General features: G+C 43.0%; 1 long non-coding RNA gene across 1 annotated transcript in view; it reads left to right on the top strand.

Moving 5' to 3' along the window:
• The window catches only part of LOC309819449, a 44,417-nt gene extending 26,679 nt beyond the window's left edge, over window positions 1-17,738 (top strand). Inside the window, exon 3 of the long non-coding RNA XR_014296430.1 lies at window positions 17,720-17,738. This is a non-coding gene — a long non-coding RNA (uncharacterized lncRNA). The remainder of the gene's footprint in view (window positions 1-17,719) is intronic.
• The last annotated feature ends 1,495 nt before the right edge of the window (window positions 17,739-19,233 follow it).

Here is a 19,233-nt window from a genome sequence, read left to right as displayed (position 1 = left end):
TGCATAGTAACTTTCTAATTTTCCCCGTATATGCAGTTGTTTTTGAGCAGCCTAGTTTTCTAGTTGTTTTTGAATGTCTGGCTCCTAAAAGGGGAAAAATGAAAAATGAAGAGAGTGAAAATGGTGCTAGCCTTCTGTATCTCTTGGAAGTCACTTCATCAGATGGGGTGGGGTTGCAACAATGGGGGAAGGTGCAACAACAATGGCTGCCCACTTCTCTTTCTGCACCTCTGTGGTCAGAAGCAACAATCAGCAATCATAAAAGATCTCCAGGAATTCCCTGGTGGTCCAGTGGTTAGGACTCTGTGATTTCACTGCCAAGGGCCCAGTTAAATCCCTGGTCAGGGAAGTAAGCTGCATGGCATGGCCAAAAGAAAAAAAGAAAAAAAATAATCTCCAACATTCGGAGGTCAGGGTCCTTTTACCCATCCTAGCTCCCACTAGGTCCATTATACTATTTTCTTCCTTTTGTTCATATTTGAAAATTTTAAAACAAAAAGAGGGTTTTTTTAATTTTTAAATTAATTTTTGAAAAACAGACACAAGAAACACATTAGTCAAATATAATAAAATGGTATTTTAAGACTCTTCATTTGAACATCCATCTGGAAAAAAAGACAAAAAATTGGACTTTGAATGATGGACTGACTGGACATTTGATGATTTTAAGGAATTATTATTCATTTTACTTTTCAGGTTTCATAATAGTCCCAGGCTTTTGTTAAAAAAAAAAAATCCTTATCTTGAAGATATACAAACTAAATTATCTATAGGTGATGTTATATGAAGTTTAGAGTTTGATTAAAATAATCCAGTGTAAGCAGAGTGTGGAGAGTATAGAGGAAGCAGGAATGTCTATATGTCAATAATTATTGAAGATGAATAATGGTGTTATTATATTTTCTTCTATATAGATAGAAAATTTCCATTAAAATGGGGTAAAAATATTCATTTAGATGTACATGTGTGTGAATTTATAAATAAATCTTTATATCTATCTATCTATCTATCTATCTCTTTATTTCCTATTCCATACCTGACCTTCAACTTGGATAGGTTTCCTTCTGCCTGAAAGTACCTCTTAGGTCTGCTAGTGACAGATTATCTCAGCTTTTATATGTCTGCAAGTATCTTCATCTTGCCTCCTTTTCTGACATATATTTTTGCTATGTCTTGAATGTGAAGCTGCAGTCATTTTCTTTTAGCCCATTGAAGGTGTCATTCTATGGTCTTCTGGTTCCTGCTGTTTCTGTTGAGAAGTCAGCTTTCAACCTCATTCTTGCTCCTTTGAAGGCAAGCTGACTTTTTTCCTCAAATTCTTCTAAGGTTTAAAAAAATGTGTCTTTGATTTTCTGATGTTTTACCATAATTTAGCTAGGTGTATAATTAATTTTATTTATCCTGCTTGGAATTTGTACGACTTTATTATTTGAAAAACATTCTCAGTCATTATTTTTAAAATATTGCTTCAACCTCATTACCTCTTTCCCCTCTTTGACTCCAACTGAAGGCATATTTGATCTACTCAGTGTATCCTCTGTATCTCCTGCTCTCCCTTCTGCATATTTTATTCTTTTGTCTCTTCATGTTTAATTCGAATATTTTCTTCTGACCTATCTACCAGCTCACTAATTCTCTCTTCATTTTTGTCTAATTGACTATGAAAACCATCCATGGGGTTATTAATTATTGTGCTTTTCTACTTCAAATTTTTTTCCAATCTGCTGTGCCATTTTTTTTTGTAGTTTTGTAGTTTTTAAAGTTTTCTCAGTCTTTTATCTCCTTGAATATAGTAAGCATGGTTATTTTTTAGTCTGTGTCTGTTTCTGTTGATTCCAATATCTGGAATCTCTGGGAGTGTTTCTTTTTTCTTTTCTCTCTCTCTTTTTTTTAAACCATGCTGACTGGCTTGTTTTATTAGAGAAGAGGATGTGGAGTTAACAATGTGAAGACAGTTGGTACTGATCTCAGAGAGACAGCAGTGAGTGGTGCTGAAGAGAGATCTTAGTTCCCTGCCCAGGAATTGAACCTGGGTAGCCTGGATGAAAACCAGGAATCCTAGCCAGTAGCCCACCAGAGGCTAGAGGCTAGAAGCAAAGTTCCCCTGGCTCTTACCCCATTGAAAGCAAGAATGTTTCAGCGAGGCACAAACTGTAAGAACAGGTACAAAGTTTATTATTAGAGACACAGCACAACAAGTGGGAGAGCACACAGAGAAACAGTTTGTTCATTTAAGAAGAAGCAGGCAGAAATACACACCTGAAGAGAAAGGGTATGGGCATCCTTCCTAATGAGGAGGAGCGCAGTAAAGAGGTGATTCAAATCACTTAAATAGGGCAGTTCTTCTGAGTGTTTGTTTACCTTTGGCCAATTATCTTGTTTCCTTTTTCACACCTGACTGGTTCTAGGACCCTTTCCAACTTGCGTGCACAACTTTTTGCTAAGACGGATTCCATTGCAGAGGCCTGTGGCGGTATGCCACACTTATTATGGGGTGGCACCCTCTCCCTTTTTGACCCCCAAGGAGCCTTCCTGTGCATGTGCAGACAGGGAAGTTTTCCTTGACCTCAGGAGCGGTCATCTTATCTCTTTACTTCAGCAGAGCTCAGCTTCTGCCACTAGCTTTGTCCTTGGAGCGTCTGGGTGAGAACAAAGCTTCAATTTTACTCCACTTGACAAACACCAGCTGTCCAGCCCAGGGGCCCATCTATCTCCTACCTCAGTATCTGAGGTTGGGAAAAACATCCTCCCCTCCCCATACATGCCCATTGCTACAAATAAAAAATAACCAACTATGAGGGAGCAGCTGAGACAGTGACCGGGCTTCAGGGGAAGGAGACATGGAAGTCAAGGGCAGCAGAAGAGACCATGCATGGGCTGGGAGGGCCCAGAGGCAGCAGCTGCATGAATAACATGAGTACAAGTCTCTGTATCTTCCACATAGGTCTGCATAAGTATGGAGAGATAAGTTGTCCCTTTCCCCCACCTTCTCTCCCTTCTGCTTCATGCTGCTTGCTGCAATCCCAGCTCCTTTTTCCACATGAGGGCGAAAGGGAAGGGAATGACGAGTACGTCATCACTAAATTGCAGTCAGACTCATATCCATGATCTGGATCTTCCATGCTATTACAAGATTCTCCAATGTGCACTGAGTGTCTAGGGGTAATTCTTTTTTTAAACAATTTTATTGAAGCATAGTTGATTTAAAATGTTGTGTTAATTTCTTATGTACAGCAAAGTGACTCAGTTATACGTATGTTACAGACCAGGGTTCTTGGCCTCCTTAATCAATAGAAATTGATTAGAGGACAGACAAGAAATTCAGGTAAGGCTTTATTGGGGCCCCTGCTGTAGCAGAGGGGAGCAAGAACAAGTAACAGTTTCCCTTGCTAGCTCCCTCCCTCAAGGTGGTGTGAGCTGATTCCTTATATGGGGTGAGGGTAGGGGTGTGTCCAGGGTTCTGGCCGGTGGGGTGGCTTAGATGGTGTGCCCGGCCCTTAGGTGGTGCTGTGTGCTGGGGGCATGCGCAGTACCCTGCCTTTGCCCCGGGCTCTTTAGAAGGGCCACTTGGGCTTTTTGGTCTCTTTGTATCTTGTTGTCCAGAATTTGCCCCAACTGCGCATGCACACAGTTATTTTTAGTCCCTTATAGTTTCTTTGTATTTTGTTGCTCAAGGTGATGTTTGACCAGGTGCAAGCACTGCAGCACTGTGGCACTGCAGCAAAGGGTCCCAGGTCCCAGCCTGTCTCATTTCCCCCAAGGGACTCTACACCTTTATTCTTAAGGGGTAAGGGGCTGAAGGTCTCTTCTTCTGAAACTCTTCCTTCTGGTTGGGCTGCAGGCCCTAGCCTACCCTAGAGGTGTAGAAGTCCCTCGCTGATTGTTTCAAGGACTTGTAGGGACGTGGGCCACTCTCCGCTGGAATGGGTTGAATGCCTTGAGCCGTCATGAGCCTTACTTCAGACTGTTGGAGCCTAGAAGACACAACCTTAACCAGCAGGTTAAACAAACAAGGGCTAAAAAGGGGAAGAACAACAATAGCCATTAAAGGGCCTAGAAAGGGAAGGAACCAGGTTAACTTTGGGAGGGCTTCCTTAACTGTTGACCAGACAGCTGAGGCGGTATCACCCCTGCCAAAATTGTGAAGCCACTTTGCTCGGGCATATATTTCCTTAATATTAACTTCTGCCTGTCCTGTCGCATTGATCCAGGTGCAGCAGAAAGTATTAGTTATCACACAGACTATCTGTCAATGGTGCCTGACTTTTGAATAGATATCTCAGATCTTCCACTGGCTCACAGTGTATTGTTCTTCTGTTGTGACCTGCGGGGCTTCTGGAGGTAAAAGCTTTAGTGGACAAATGTACCCAACTAGATATCCTTTGAGTTTGACAGCAGTGGGAGTGGCTAAAATTACTTTATAGGGGACCTTCCATTTTGGCAATAGTTGGTCTTCAGGGATCCAACTTTCCAGGTTTTACGCACTTGGTCCCTGGGGTTTATTTGTGAAGGAACTGCTCCTTCCTCTGTATTTTTAGTGGGAGCTGGCCGTACTTTGTGGGCACAGTCCTGGATTGCCTTCTGAACTTGTCCTAGGTTAATAGTATATCTCAGGCCTGGTTTACTTCCTCACCCAGTACAATGTCAGTAGTAAGAAAAGGCCTCCCATAGGTCGTTTCAAATGGCTTAAGCCTCAGACCACTCCTGGGGGCTACACGGACCCTGAGGGGTGCAGTAGGAAGCCAGCTAGTCCAGGGTTCATGAGTGTCTTGGCAGAGCTTTGCTAAGGTTTTCTTTAAAGTATGGTTCATTTTCTCTACCTTCCCTTTCTCTACCTTTCCTTGGCACTGGGGGTGCCAAGAGATGTGTAGCTTGTAATCTATCCGTAGGGCCACTGTGAACCCCTGTGTGATTATGGTTATAAAGGGGCTGTTATCACTCTGCAGGGACTTTGGAAGTCCAAACCAAGGAATTATTTCTTTTAAAAGGGACGTACAGACTGCCATAGTCTTTTCAGATCGGGTAGGGGAAGGCTTCAGCCCATCCTGTGAAAGTATCAACAAACACCAGAAGATATTTATATCCTCATCGTGGGGACATTGGGTGAAATCTAACTGCCAGCCTTCCCCCAGATATGTCCCTCGGCATTGAATTGGCCTGAGTAACGAAGGGGGGATTGGATGGGTCTGTGGGTTATTACAGGCACATAAATCACAGGCAAGTGTTAGTGTTCTTTTAAGCCCCTTCCCTGAAAAAGCCTTTCGCATCAAGTCCCATAGCGCATCCTCCCATAGTGGGTGGCATCATGTAAGCTCTTAGTGAGTTTCCACTGTTGGGCCTCAGGGATTAGAACCTTATCCTCCTTTTTATACCAGCCAGTGCTTCCTTTCTCATAGTTCCATTTCTCAGCATTTTCTTGTTCCTGTGGGGAATACTGGGGAAGGCTGGGGAATACTGGGGAAGGGAGTTCAGGGGGCCATAATTTGTTCAGGTTCCTGAAATCAAGCTGCCTGTTTTGCAATTTGATCAGCTTTGCTCTTCCCTTGGCTCACAGAAAATCCACCCCTCTGATGGACCCTACAGTGGGCTACTGCTACCTGGGTCGGGAGCTGCACTGCTTCTGAAAGAGCCAGAATCAAATCTTTATGTTTTATGGGGGAATTTCTAGTGGTTAACATTCCTCTTTCTTTCCAAATGGCAGTGTGAGCCTGTAGCACATGGAATCCATAATTAGAGTCAGTAAAAATATTTAATTTCTTATCCTTCCCTAATTGCAAAGCTCTCATTAATGCAATTAGTTCAGCCTTCTGGGCTGACGCCTGGGGTGGCAGGGCCTTGGCTTCTATAACTTCATCTAGATTAACTATGGCATACCCTGCCTTTCAGGTTCCCATTTCTACAAAACTGCTCCCATCAGTAAACCATTTGACCTCAGGGCTGTCAAGAGGCTCATCTAGAAGATCAGACGTGCTGGAGTAAGTTTGTTCTATGGTCTCAATACACAGATGCACTGAGTCTCCACTCTCGACTGCTGGAAACAGAGTTGCTGGGTTCTTCAGGGTTTGGCATACCTTTAAGGGAATGTCAGGGGTACCCATTAGGAGGGCCTGGTATCTTGTTAACCTTCCGCCAGCCAACCAATGATGTCCCTTGGCTTCCAGCACAGATTGTACCTCATGAGGGGTTAACACATCTAAGTGTTGTCCCAGGATGAGTTTGGAAGCCTCATTAACCCACAGGGCTGTGGCTGCTACTGCCCACAGGCAGCTTGGTCATCCCAGGGCCACTGAATCCAGTTGTTTTGAAAAGTAAGCCACTGGTCTTTGATCCAGTCCCAGCTTTTGGGTCAGGACTCCTAGTGCTGTCCCTGACCTCTTGTGAACGTATAGGGTGAAGGGCTTGTCCAGATTTGGAAGCCCCAATGCTGGTGCTCTGCTCAACTCAGGCTTTTGAGTCTCAAAGGCCTGTTGGTAGTCCTTATTCCATTGAAGAGGTTCCCTTTCTTCTCCCTTCAGAGCCTCATATAGAGGTTTGGCTATAAGGCCATAATTTGGAATCCAGATACAATAGAACTCAGCCATCCTGAGAAAGCCTCGGAGTTGCCTCTGTGGTTGGAGATGGTAATGCACTAATTGCTGTTTTTCGATCTATGGCCAGGGCTCATGCCCCTGGGCTCAAAAGAAATCCTAAATATTGAATCTGTTGCTGTGAGATCTGAGCCCTGGTTGAAGAGAATTTACATCCCCTTTTTGCCAGAAAATTTGGGACCCTAACAGTATTTTGATCTGAATCTTGTTTGGTCTCACTACTTATCAATAAATCACATCAACATATTGCAGCAGAGTTCCCTTCTCAAGGCCCAGTTTCCTCAGTTCTCTTGTTAACATGTTTCCCAAAAGATGGGGGCTGTCCTGAAAACCCCGAGGAAGCACTGTCCAGGTATACTGGGTAGCCTCCAGGGTGTCAGCATCCATCCAACTCAAAGGCAAAAAGGATGTAGGGGAATACAGAAAAACGCATCTGTGAGGTCCAAAACAGAAATACTGAGCGCTCCCCGGCACATGGGCGAGGGTGTATGGGTTTGGCACCAGTGGGTGAATAGGGATGGCTGCCTCATTCACTGCTCGTAAGCTCGTAAGTCTTGCACAAACAGATATTCCCCGTTAGGCTTCTGAATGGGGAGGATGGGGGTAATGCAAGGGGATTGGTAGGGCCTAATGTGTCAGTGTTTTAGGAATTTGCTGAGCGGCAGTTGGGTTCCCCTCAGGGCTTCAGGCTTTAAAGGATATTGCCTTTTCCAGGAGTATTTTTCCCCAGACCTTAAACTTTTTTTTTTATTGTGGGAACGCGTTTTGCCCTTTCTGGCACCGATGTATTCCAAACTTCAGGATCTACTCATTCTCTAACACCTTGGGGGATGTTTTGAGGAGAATTATAATGACCAGCAGGTGGGTCATCTGGGGCTACTAATAGATGGCATTCTCTGTTTGAATTCTCTATCTCTTTGGACTTCACCCTGTCCTAAGAATATACTAGCTTCTAACTTATTTAGCACATCTCTCCCGAGCAGAGGGACAGGGAATCCTGGCATACACAAAAAGGAGTAAGTAATATTAATGGACCCGATTCTGCAGGCAAGGGGAGATGTAAATCGCCTACTTTTGGCTGTCCATCAACTCCCATCCCAGTACACTCGGTTGGAGAGGGGGACAGCTGGTCAAGTCAGAACAGAGCAGGCGGCTCCAGTGTCTACAAGAAATTTAGTTCTTCTACCTGCCACATCAAGGGTCACCAGAGGCTCCGCTGGAGTAATGAGGATCGATCGAGTGGAATCTGGAGCCGGGCAGGTGCTCAGTCGGTGTGTGGGAATCTCTCATCAGAGATTGACAAGGAACTGGGGCAGGTCAGTGTTGGCCCTCGGGCATCCCACTAGAGGGCGCTCAGGACATTCCCCCTCCCAGTGCCCCCCTTCCGAAAAAAGGCACACTGGTTCGGGCCCAGGCAGCTTCTTGGTGGTCTGTCCAGCCTTCTCGGCCCTCCAGGGTCCCCTCGAGGTGGTGGGTGGATCAGAGCAGCCTAAAGCTGCATTTTCTTTATTAGCCTCTTACCGTTATTGGCCTCCTCCATTAAGTCTCGGTTGTTATGGACCTTGAAGGCCTCCTCTACGAAGGTTGACAACGGGGTTTGGGGCCCAGCCTCAAGCTTTTGTAATTTTCTCTGGATATCAGGACTAGCCTGGGTGATAAAACGCATGGCCAAGAGTGTCCTTCCTTCTGAGGACTCAGGGTCTGTATTGGTGTTCTTCCGGAATGTGTCTGTCACCCAGCTCAGGAAGACTGCCAGGTTTTCATCTTTTTCCTGTGTAACTTCTCAGACCTTATCATAATTTACAGGCTTCACCCTACACCTTTTCATTCCTTCTGATAGGCAAGTGATGTAATGTCTCATCCTACCCCGGCCTAGATGATCTTCATCGTCCCAGTGGGGATCGTGTTCTGGGATTGTGTTCTCACCTGCCTGATAAATATGGTGTAGATTGGTTGCCAGTAGGCCAGCTCCATGTTCCTTGGCCTTCCTCAGTATACGCTCCTTTTCATCTGGGGTGTGACAGTGGGCCAGAATAACCATGATGTCCTGCCAGGTGAGAGAGAATGTCAACCCCAACCTGATAAATTCATCCCTAAAATTGTCAGGGTTCTCTGAGAACCTGCCAAACATCTCCTTACAGATTCCTGTCTCCCACTGAGAAGGGGACATGCACTCTAGTAATCCCTCTGTCCTGAAGGGGGTAAAGGCCTTGTGGGGCAGAGGTAGGGGCTAACGTTGAACCTGATTCGGAGTGACAGGAAGTTCCACTACAGGTTACCCTGGAGGGACTAGTCTCTCCCTCCTGGGACAATGGAAGATATAAAGGGACATAGCGAGGCAGAGTTTGGGATTGGTCAGAGGGACCCAGAGAAGTAAGTGGCTCCGGGGAAGTAGGTGGGGCTTGATTTCCCCCCTGAGAGTTGGGGAAGGTTAGAATGGGGTCATCTAAAACATCAGGAGTGTTTTCTGATTCCCCAGGCTTTTGATTACAGGAGCTGCATAGAGCTGGGTAAAGGATCATGAACGCTTGAACGCAGGGAACCCCAGTGCATCTTCCCATCTTGTGACAGTAAAGATCCAATTGCAAGATGGTATTATAATTTAGAGACCCATTTTCAGGCCATTTTTCTCCATTCCCCAGCTTATATAAGGGCCAGGTAATGTTACAGTAGAGTTTGGTTTTCCCTTTTCATCCCGTCAATTTTGAAAATTTTCCAATTTTTTTTTGGGTGTATTTTTAAAAAATTAAATAAAATTTATTTTTTTGTACAGCAGGTCCTTATTAGTTATCCATTTTATACATATTAGTGTATACATGTCAATCCCAATCTCCCAGTTCATCCCACCACACCCCCTCCCCACCACTTTCCCCCATGGTGTCCATATGTTAGTCCTCTACATCTGTGTCTCAATTTCTGCCCTGCAAACTGGTTCATCTGTACCATTTTTCTAGGTTCCACATATACGTGTTAATATATGATATTTGTTTTTCTCTTTCTGACTTACTTCACTCTGTATGACAGTCTCTAGATCAATCCACGTCTCTACAAATGACCCAATTTCGTTCCTTTTTATGGCTGAGTAATATTCCATTGTATATATGTACCACATCTTATTTATCCATTCATCTGTCGATGGGCATTTAGGTTGCTTCCATGTCCTGGCTATCGTAAATAGTGCTGCAGTAAACATTGGGGTGCATGTGTCTTTTTTTTTTCTTTTTTAAAATAAATTTATTTATTTATTTATTTTTGGCTGTGTTGGGTCTTCGTTGCTGTGCATGGGCTTTCTCTAGTTGCAGTGAGCAGGGGCTACTCTTCATTGCAGTGTGCGGGCTTCTCATTGCCATGGCTTCTCTTGTTGCGGAGCACGGGCTCTAGGCGCACAGGCTTCAGTAGTTGTGGCATGTAGGCTCAGTAGTTGTGGCTCGCGGGCTCTAGAGCTCAGGTTCAGTAGTTGTGGCGCACAGGCTTAGTTGCTCCGCTGCATGTGGGATCTTCCCGGGCCAGGGCTCAAACCCATGTCCCCTGCATTGGCAGGCGGATTCTTAACCACTGCGCCACCAGGGAAGCCCTGCATGTGTCTTTTTGAATTATGGTTTTCTCTGGGTATGTGCCCAGTAGTGGGATTGCTGAGTCATATGGCAATTCTATTTTTAGTTTTTTAAGGAACCTCCATACTGTTCTCCATAGTGGCTCTATCAATTTACATTCCCACCAACAGTGCAAGAGGGTTCCCTTTTCTCCACACCCTCTCCAGTGTTTGTTGTTCGTAGATTTTCTGATGATGCCCATGCTACCTGGTGTGAGGTGATACCTCATTGTAGTTTTAATTTGCATTTCTCTAATAATTAGTGATGTTGAGCAGCTTTTCATGTGCTTCTTGGCCATCTGTATGTCTTCTTTGGAGAAATGTCTATTTAGGTCTTCTGCGCATTTTTGGATTGGGGTGTTTGTTTTTTTTAATATTGAGCTGCATGAGCTGTTTATATATTTTGGAGATTAATCCTTTGTCCGTTGATTCGTTTGCAAATATTTTCTCCCATTCTGAGGGTTGTCTTTTTGTCTCGTTTGTAGTTTCCTTTGCTGTGCAAAAGCTTTTGAGTTTCATTAGGTCCTATTTGTTTATTTTTGTTTTTATTTCCATTACTCTAGGAGATGGATGAAAAAAGATCTTGCTGTGATTTATGTCAAAGTGTGTTCTTCCTATGTTTTCCTCTAAGAGTTTTATAGTGTCTGGTCTTACATTTAGGTCTCTAATCCATTTTGAGTTTATTTTTGTGTATGGTGTTAGGGAGTGTTCTAATTTCATTCTTTTACATGTAGCTGTCCAGTTTTCCTAGCACCACTTATGGAAGAGACTGTCTTTCTTCCATTGTATATCCTTGCCTCCTTTGTCATAGATCAGTTCACCATAGGTGTGTGGGTTTACCTCTGGACTTTCTATCCTGTTCCGTTGATCTATATTTCTGCTTTTGTGCCAGTACCATATTGTCTTGATTACTATAGCTTTGTAGTATAGTCTGAAGTCAGGGAGCCTGATTCCTCCAGCTCCGTTTTTTTCCCTCATGACTGCTTTGGCTATTCGGGGTCTTTTGTGTCTCTATACAAATTTTAAGATTTTTTGTTCTAGCTCTGTAAAAAATGCCATTGGTAATTTGATAGGGATTGCATTGAATCTGTAGATTGCTTTGGGTAGTGTAGTCATTTTCACAATGTTGATTCTTCCAATCCAAGAACATGGTATATCTCTCCATCTGTTTGTATCATCTTTAATTTCTTTCATCAGTGTCTTATAGTTTTCTGCATACAGGTCTTTTGTCCCTAGGTAGGTTTATTCCTAGGTAGTTTCTTCTTTTTGTTGCAATGGTAAATGGGAGTGTTTCTTTAATTTCTCTTTCAGATGTTTCATCATTAGTGTACAGGAATGCAAGAGATTTCTGTCCATTAATTTTGTATCCTGCAACTTTACCAGTTTTATTCATTAGCTGTAGTAGTTTTCTGGTGGCATCTTTAGGATTCTCTCTGTATAGTATCATGTCATCTGCAAACAGTGACAGTTTTACTTCTTCTTCTCCAATTTGTATTCCTTTTATTTCTTTTTCTTCTCTGATTGCTGTGGCTAGGACTTCCAAAACTATGTTGAATAATAGTGGTGAGAGTGGGCAACCTTGTCTTGTTGCTGATCTTAGAGGAAATGCTTTCAGTTTTTCACCATTGAGAATGGTGTTTGCTGTGAGCTTGTCATATACACCCTTTATTATGTTGAGGTAGGTTCCCTCTATGCCCACTTTCTGGAGAGTTTTTATCATAAATGGTGTTGAATTTTGTCAAAAGCTTTTTCTGCATCTATTGAGATGATCATATGGGTTTTATTCTTCAGTTTGTTAATATGGTGTATCACATTGATTGATTTGCATATATTGAAGAATCCTTGCATCCCTGGGATAAATCCCACTTGATCATGGTGTATGATCCTTTTAATATGTTGTTGGATTCTGTTTGCTAGTATTTTGTTGAGGATTTTTGCATTATATTTATCAGTGATATTAATCTGTTGTTTTCTTTTTTTATAGTATCTTTGTCTGATTTTGGTATCAGGGTGATGGTGGCCTCATAGAATGACTTTGGGAATTTTCCTTCCTCTGCAATTTTTTGAAAGAATTTGAGAAGGATGGGTGTTAGCTCTTCTGTAAATGTTTGATAGAATTCACCTGTGAAGCCATCTGGTTCTGGACTTTTGTTTGTTGGAAGATTTTTAATCACAGTTTCAATTTCAGTGCTTGTGATTGGTCTGTTCATATTTTCTATTTCTTCCTGGTTCAGTCTTGGAAGGTTATACCTTTCTGAGAATTTGTCCATTTCTTCCAGGTTGTCCATTTTATTGGCATAGAGTTGCTTGTAGAGATGAAGCGGTGTCTTTTGTAACTTCTCCTTTTTCATTTCTAATTTTATTGATTTGAGTCCTCTCCCTCTTTTTCTTGATGAGTCTGGCTAATGGTTTATCAATTTTGTTTATCTTCTCAAAGAACCAGCTTTTAGTTTTATTGATCTTTGCTATTGTTTTCTTTGTCTCTATTTCATTTATTTCTGCTCTGATCTTTATGATTTCCTTCCTTATACTAACTTTGGGTTTTGTTTGTTCTTCTTTCTCTAGTTCCTTTAGGTGTAAGGTTAGATTGTTTATTTGAGATATTTGTTGTTTTTTGAGGTAGGATAGTATTGCTATAAACTTCCCTCTTAGAACTGCTTTTGCTGCATCCCATAGGTTTTGGATTGTCGTGTTTTCATTGTCATTTGTCTCTAGGTATTTTTTGATTTCCTCTTTGGTTTCTTCAGTGATCTCTTGGTTATTTAGTAACGTATTGCTTAGCCTCTACGTGTTTGTGTTTTTTACGTTTTTTTCCCTGTAATTGATATCTAGTCTCATAGCATTGTGGTCAGAAAAGATGCTTGATATGATTTCAATTTTCTTAAATTTACTGAGGCTTGATTTGTGACCCAAGATGTGATCTATCCTGGAGAATGTTCCATGCACACTTGAGAAGAAAGTGTAATCTGCTGTTTTTGGATGGAATGTCCTATAAATATCAATTAAATCTATCTGGTCTATTGTGACATTTAAAGCTTGTGTTTCCTTATTAATTTTCCATCTGGATGATCTGTCCATTGGCATAAGTGAGGTGTTAAAGTCCCCCACTATTATTGTGTTACTGTTTATTTCCTCTTTTAGAGCTGTTAGCAGTTGCCTTATGTATTGAGGTGCTCCTATGTTGGGTGCATATATATTCATAATTGTTATATCTTCTTCTTGGATTGATCCCTTGATCATTATGTAATGTCCTTCCTGTCTCTTGTAACATTCTTTATTTTAAAATCTATTTTATCTGATATGAGTATTGCTACTCCAGCTTTCTTTTGATTTCCATTTGCATGGAATATCTTTTCCCATCCCCTCACTTTCAGTCTGTATGTGTCCCTAGATCTGAAGTGGGTCTCTTGTAGACCGCATATATGTGGGTCTTGTTTTTGTATGCATTCAGCAAGCCTGTGTCTTTTGGGTAGAGCATTTAATCCATTCACGTTTAAGGTAATTATCAATATATATGTTCCTATTACCATTTTCTTAATTGTTTTGGGTTTGTTTTTGTAGGTCTTTTTCTTCTTTTGTGTTTCCCACTTAGAGAAGTTCCTTTAGCATTTGTTGTAGAGCTGGTTTGGTGGTGCTGAATTCTCTTAGCTTTTGCTTGTCTGTAAAGTTTTTGATTTCTCCATCGAATCTGAATAAGATCCTTGCTGAGCAGAATAATCTTGGTTTTAGGTTCTTCCCTTTCATCACTTTAAATATGTCATGCCACTCCCTTCTGGCTTGCAGAGTTTCTGCTGAGAAATCATCTGTTAACCTTATGGGAGTTCCCTGGTATGTTATTTGTCATTTTTCCCTTGCTGCTTTCAGTGAGTTTTCCTTCTCTTTAATTTTTTAGTCAATTTGCTTACCATGTGTCTCAGCATGTTTCTCCTTGGGTTTGATTTGATTTGATTACTATGTGTCTCAGCATGTTTCTCCTTGGGTTTGTCCTGTATGGGACTGTCTGCACTTCCTGGACGTGGGTGGATATTTCCTTTCCCATGTTAAGGAAGTTTTTGACTGTAATCTCTTCAAATATTTTCTAGAGTCCTTTCTCTGTCTTCCTCTTCTGGGACCCCTATAATGTGAATGTTGTTACATTTAATGTTGTCCCAGAGGTCTCTTAGGCTGTCTTCATTTCTTTTCATTCTTTTTTCTTTATTGTGTTCCGTGGCAGTGAATTCCACCATTCTGTCTTCCAGGTCACTTATCCGTTCTTCTGCCTCAGTTATTCTGCTATTGATTCCTTCTAGTGTATTTTTCACTTCAGTTATTGTATTGTTCATCTCTGTTTGTTTGTTCTTTAATTCTTCTAGGTCTTTGTTAAACATTTCTTGCATATTTTTGATCTTTGCCTCCATTCTTTTTCCGAGGTCCTGGATCATCTCCACTATCATTATTCTGAATTCTTTTTCTGGAAGGTTGCCTATCTCCAATTCATTTAGTTGTTTTTCTGGGGTTTTATCTTGTTCCTTCATCTGGTACGTAGCCCGCTGCCTTTTCATCTTGTCTATCTTTCTGTGATGTGTTTTTGTTCCACAGGCTGCAGGACTGTAATTCTTCTTGCTTATGCTGTCTGCCATCTGGTGGATGAAGCTATACAAGAGGCTTGTGCAAGTTTCTTGATGGGAGAGACTGGTGGTGGGTAGAGCTGGCTGTTTCTCTGGTGGGCAGAGCTGAGTAAAACTTTACTCCATTTGTCTCCTGATGGGTGGAGCTGGGTTCCTTCTCTGTTGGTTGTTTGGCCTGAGGTGACCCAACACTGGAGCCTACCTGGGCTCTTTGCTGGGGCTAATGGCGGACTCTGGGAGGGCTCACGCCAAGGAGTACTTCCCAGAACTTCTGCTGCCAGTGTCCTTGTCCCCACGGTGAGACACAGCCACCCCCCACCTCTGCAGGAGACCCTCCAACACCAGCAGGTAGGTCTTGTTCAGTCCTATGGGGTCACTGCTCCTTCCCCTGGGTCCCGACGCGCACACTACTTTGTGTGTGCCCTCCAAGAGTGGAGTCTCTGTTTCCACCAGTCCTGTCAAAGTCCTGCAATCAAATCCCACTGGCCTTCATCGTCTGATTCTCTAGGAATTCCTCCTCCCATTGCCGGACCCCCAGGTTGGGAAGCCTGACGTGGGGCTCCGAACCTTCATTCCAGTGGGTGGACTTCTGTGGTATAAGTGTTCTCCAGTTTGTGACTCACCCACCCAGGAGTTACGGGGTTTGATTCTATTGTGATTGCGCCCCTCCTACCGTCTCATTTTGGCTCTCCTTTGTCTCTGGATGTGGGGTATCCTCCTTGGTGAGTTCCAGTGTCTTCCTGTCAATGACCACTCAGCAGTTAGTTGTGATTCTGGTGCTCTCGCAAGAGGGGGTGAGAGCACGTCTTTCTACTCCGCCATCTTGAACCAATCGAAAATTTCCCAATTTTTAAGGATACACTCCAGAGATGTTTCTTCTGGCTTAGAAGAGGATCATCCCACGTTGAGTAAGCTTCAACCAAGAGCACTTTTAGAAATGAAGTCCAACATCCCAGAGACATTTTACCAGGAAGCTTTTGTCAGAAGGGGGTCGGAGTGTCCTCTGAAATCCCTCTTGCCTAATGGGATTTTGAGTGTCCTCTACTCTCCCATCACCTAACCAGTCCCTCAAGCAAGGGGTCCCCAATAAGGGACATTTGAACCAGTTCCAGTGCATTGCCGGGGCTCTCCCTTGAGGGGGATCTGTTGTCTATAAGCTTATGTCCTATAACAAGGTTCCCTATGTTAGGGTATATTCCTCCAAATTGAGCATCTATAAAGACTAGGATGTGGACTGCTTGGAGTTGGCCAGCCCAATAGGTAGTTTGTAAAAAGGTATGGGCTGCCAAGACCTGGAGTGAAGGGAGTCCTAGAGGTGCAAAAAGGAACTCCTGGAAGAATTGGAGTTGGGCACAACGGAAGATGCCATGGGGGTCAGGACCTGAGGACCTAGAGGTTGGAGTATTCCCACAGGGGATTTTTTGGACATAGAGTAAGGTGAGAGACTAGATAGCAGAAGAGCCCCAAACCCTTTCCCCTATCTGTTTGGTGGCTATGATAAAATTGAGGAGAGCCTGATGATTCTATCTGACACAGGCAGCAGCAAGTTTGGACAGTGTTTCCCATGTAATTTAACATACCAAATGAACCCAATTAGTTTAGGATCTCTCTTTGGGGTGCTCCAGGGGCTGTTTGAAGCATCCAAAAGTTAGCTGGAGGTCAAAAGAACTTTAATTAGAATTTCACATTTGGGAAGTCTGTCAAAACTTTTGAGAAGTTTTAAAACACCTTGTTGGATAGAATTGTAGGTCGCTGTGAAACAATTATTCCTTGAGCTAAGGTGAAAAAAAGATTTCAAAAGTAAAAACAGGGACTTCCCTGGTGGCGCAGTGGTTAAGAATCTGCCTGACAGTGCAGGGGACACAGGTTCGAGCCCTGGTCCGGGAAGATCCCACATGCCGTGGAGCAACTAAGCCCATGCATCACAACTACTGAGCCTGCACTCTAGAGCCTGCGAGCCACAACTACTGAGCCTGAGTGCCACAACTACTGAAGCCCGTGCACCTAGATCCCGTGCTCTGCAACAAGAGAAGCCACCCAATAAGAAGCCTGCCAACTGCAACGAAGAGTAGGCCCCGCTCACCACAACTAGAGAAAAACCCGCATGCAGCAACAAAGACCCAAGGCAGCCAAAAATAAAAATAAATTTTTAAAAAATTATTTTAAAAATAAATAAAAACAGATCACTTAAAGGCACAGAAACTCACACAATCTGTTATCAAAAGCAGCATTCCAGGAAAGCTTTGTTCTCTTATGAGAGAGAGAAACAAAGTCCAGTCTTGCATAAGCCTACTCTTAAGAAAATCCATTTACCTAATTAAATTTAACATAACTTTAGAAAATCCTGACCATGTACAAAATTCTTTTCTCAATGTTCCTTTCCCACAAACCTTCTGCAGCTTTCTGTAGCCATATTATCCTGTCCCTTATTCTTTCCATTCAAAAATAACCAGCTCTAGGACAAAAATCACCCTTTTTCCTTTAACGAAATATATTTCCATTCTTCATACCTTCTTTTCTGAAAACAAACATCCTACTTTCCTTAAGGAACCATGAACTGTCTTTTACATTAGCATTCTGTAGATTGGTAGAGAACATCTCAAGGCAGCACCAAACAGCTTTAGTTTCTCTCTCACAAGAAGAGAAAAGTAGGTAAATTTAGACCTGTTTAGCAATTAATATTCCAATATTTCGTCTTATTTGAAATGGCCTGGATACTCAATGAGTTCCTATCATTTAACTTAATTTAGTTTCACCCTACCAAAATTTGGAGAGACTATTTAGATGGACATTTCCAAAACATAATTATTCCTATAGAGTTTACCAAAAAGCTGTTATCTCAGTTACCTTTACTTAAAAATTTAATCATATGAGATTATCTTCCCTGTTGACAAATTTCATAACAGAAACAATATGCACTTATTAACTTTCAGTAACCCTACATACTGGGACTCCTGGGACTTCCCTGCTGACCCAGTGGTTAAGAATCCACGTGCCAATGCAGGGGACACGGGTTCGAGCCCTGGTCAGGAAGATCCCACATGCCGCGGAGCAACTAAGCCCGTGCACCACAACTACTGAGCCTGCACTCTAGAGCCCACGAGCCAAAACTACTGAAGCCCACGCGCCTAGAGCCCGTGCTCCGCAGCAAGAGAAGCCACTGCAATGAGAAGCCCGTGCACTGCAATGACGAACAGCCCCCGCTTGCCGCAACTAGAGAAAGCCCGCAGGTAACAACGAAGACCCAACGTAGCCAAAAATAAATAAATAATGTTGATGACTCTAAAGACAGGTCTGTATTAATTAAACCCATAAGCTTAAGCTAGCTCTAATATCAGATATTAATTCAATATTGAATATTTCCCAGATCACATGAACCTGAAATATATTCTGGTGAGTTTTCTTTTAAATTTCTGAGAATGTATATAAGTACTCAATTTTCTTTAAGTTAATTAAATACAGCTTATTTACAAGTTAGTTTTTACGTAAAGACAGAACCAGAGATCTCAGAGTTTTCCCGCTTGAATTTAAAAACCCTCTTTTTTCTTTTCACCTCAGTCTGGGGGACTACAGATGAATCAGGTGGTTCCTGAGAGCCCAGGCAGAATTACGTTACAAAGGCAGAGGAGAGAGAGGCAAGCTCCTCTCTTCTTTTTTTGCTCTTTAAAATCTAAGTAGGGCTTCCCTGGTGGCGCAGTGGTTGAGAGTCTGCCTGCCGATGCAGGGGACACGGTTTCGTGCCCTGGTCCGGGAAGATCCCACATGCTGCGGAGTGGCTGGGCCCGTGAGCCATGGCCGCTGAGCCTGTGCGTCCGGAGCCTGTGCTCTGCAACGGGAGAGGCCACAACAGTGAGAGGCCCGCGTACCGCAAAAAAATAAAATAAAATCTCACTAAGTAGGACTTCCCTGGTGGCGCAGTGGATAAGACTCCACGCTCCCAATGCAGGGGGCCTGGGTTCGATCCTTGGTCAGGGAACTAGATCCCACATGCATGCCGCAACTAAGAGTTCACACGCCATAACTGAGGAATCCGCCTGCCGCAACTAAGACCCAGCACAACCAAATAAATAAATTAATTAAAAAAACAAAAAATCTCACTAAGTAACCCAAGGCTGGAGTCTCAGTTTATGTGGGCTGCATTTTCATTTCAAGGTGTAAATGTTCCACCATGCTCACAATGTTGGCAGAGACTTGCACGAGCAGTTAGACAGACAAAACTACATAAAACAAAGGTCCTTTCAAAAACATGTACCAGGGGGCTTCCCTGGTGGTGCAATGGTTGGGAATCTGCCTGCCAATGCAGGGGACATGGGTTTGAGTCCTGGTCCAGGAGGATCCCACATGCCGCAGGGCAACTAAGCCCGTGCGCACCCGTGTGCCATAACCACTGAGCCTGCACTGTAGAGCCCACGAGCCACAACTACTGAGCCTGTGTGCCACAACTACT

Source organism: Grampus griseus (assembly GCF_964374135.1).
Source record: "Grampus griseus genome assembly, chromosome: 2".
Lineage (NCBI taxonomy): Eukaryota > Metazoa > Chordata > Mammalia > Artiodactyla > Delphinidae > Grampus > Grampus griseus.
This window is presented reverse-complemented; position numbering and strand designations above follow the sequence as displayed.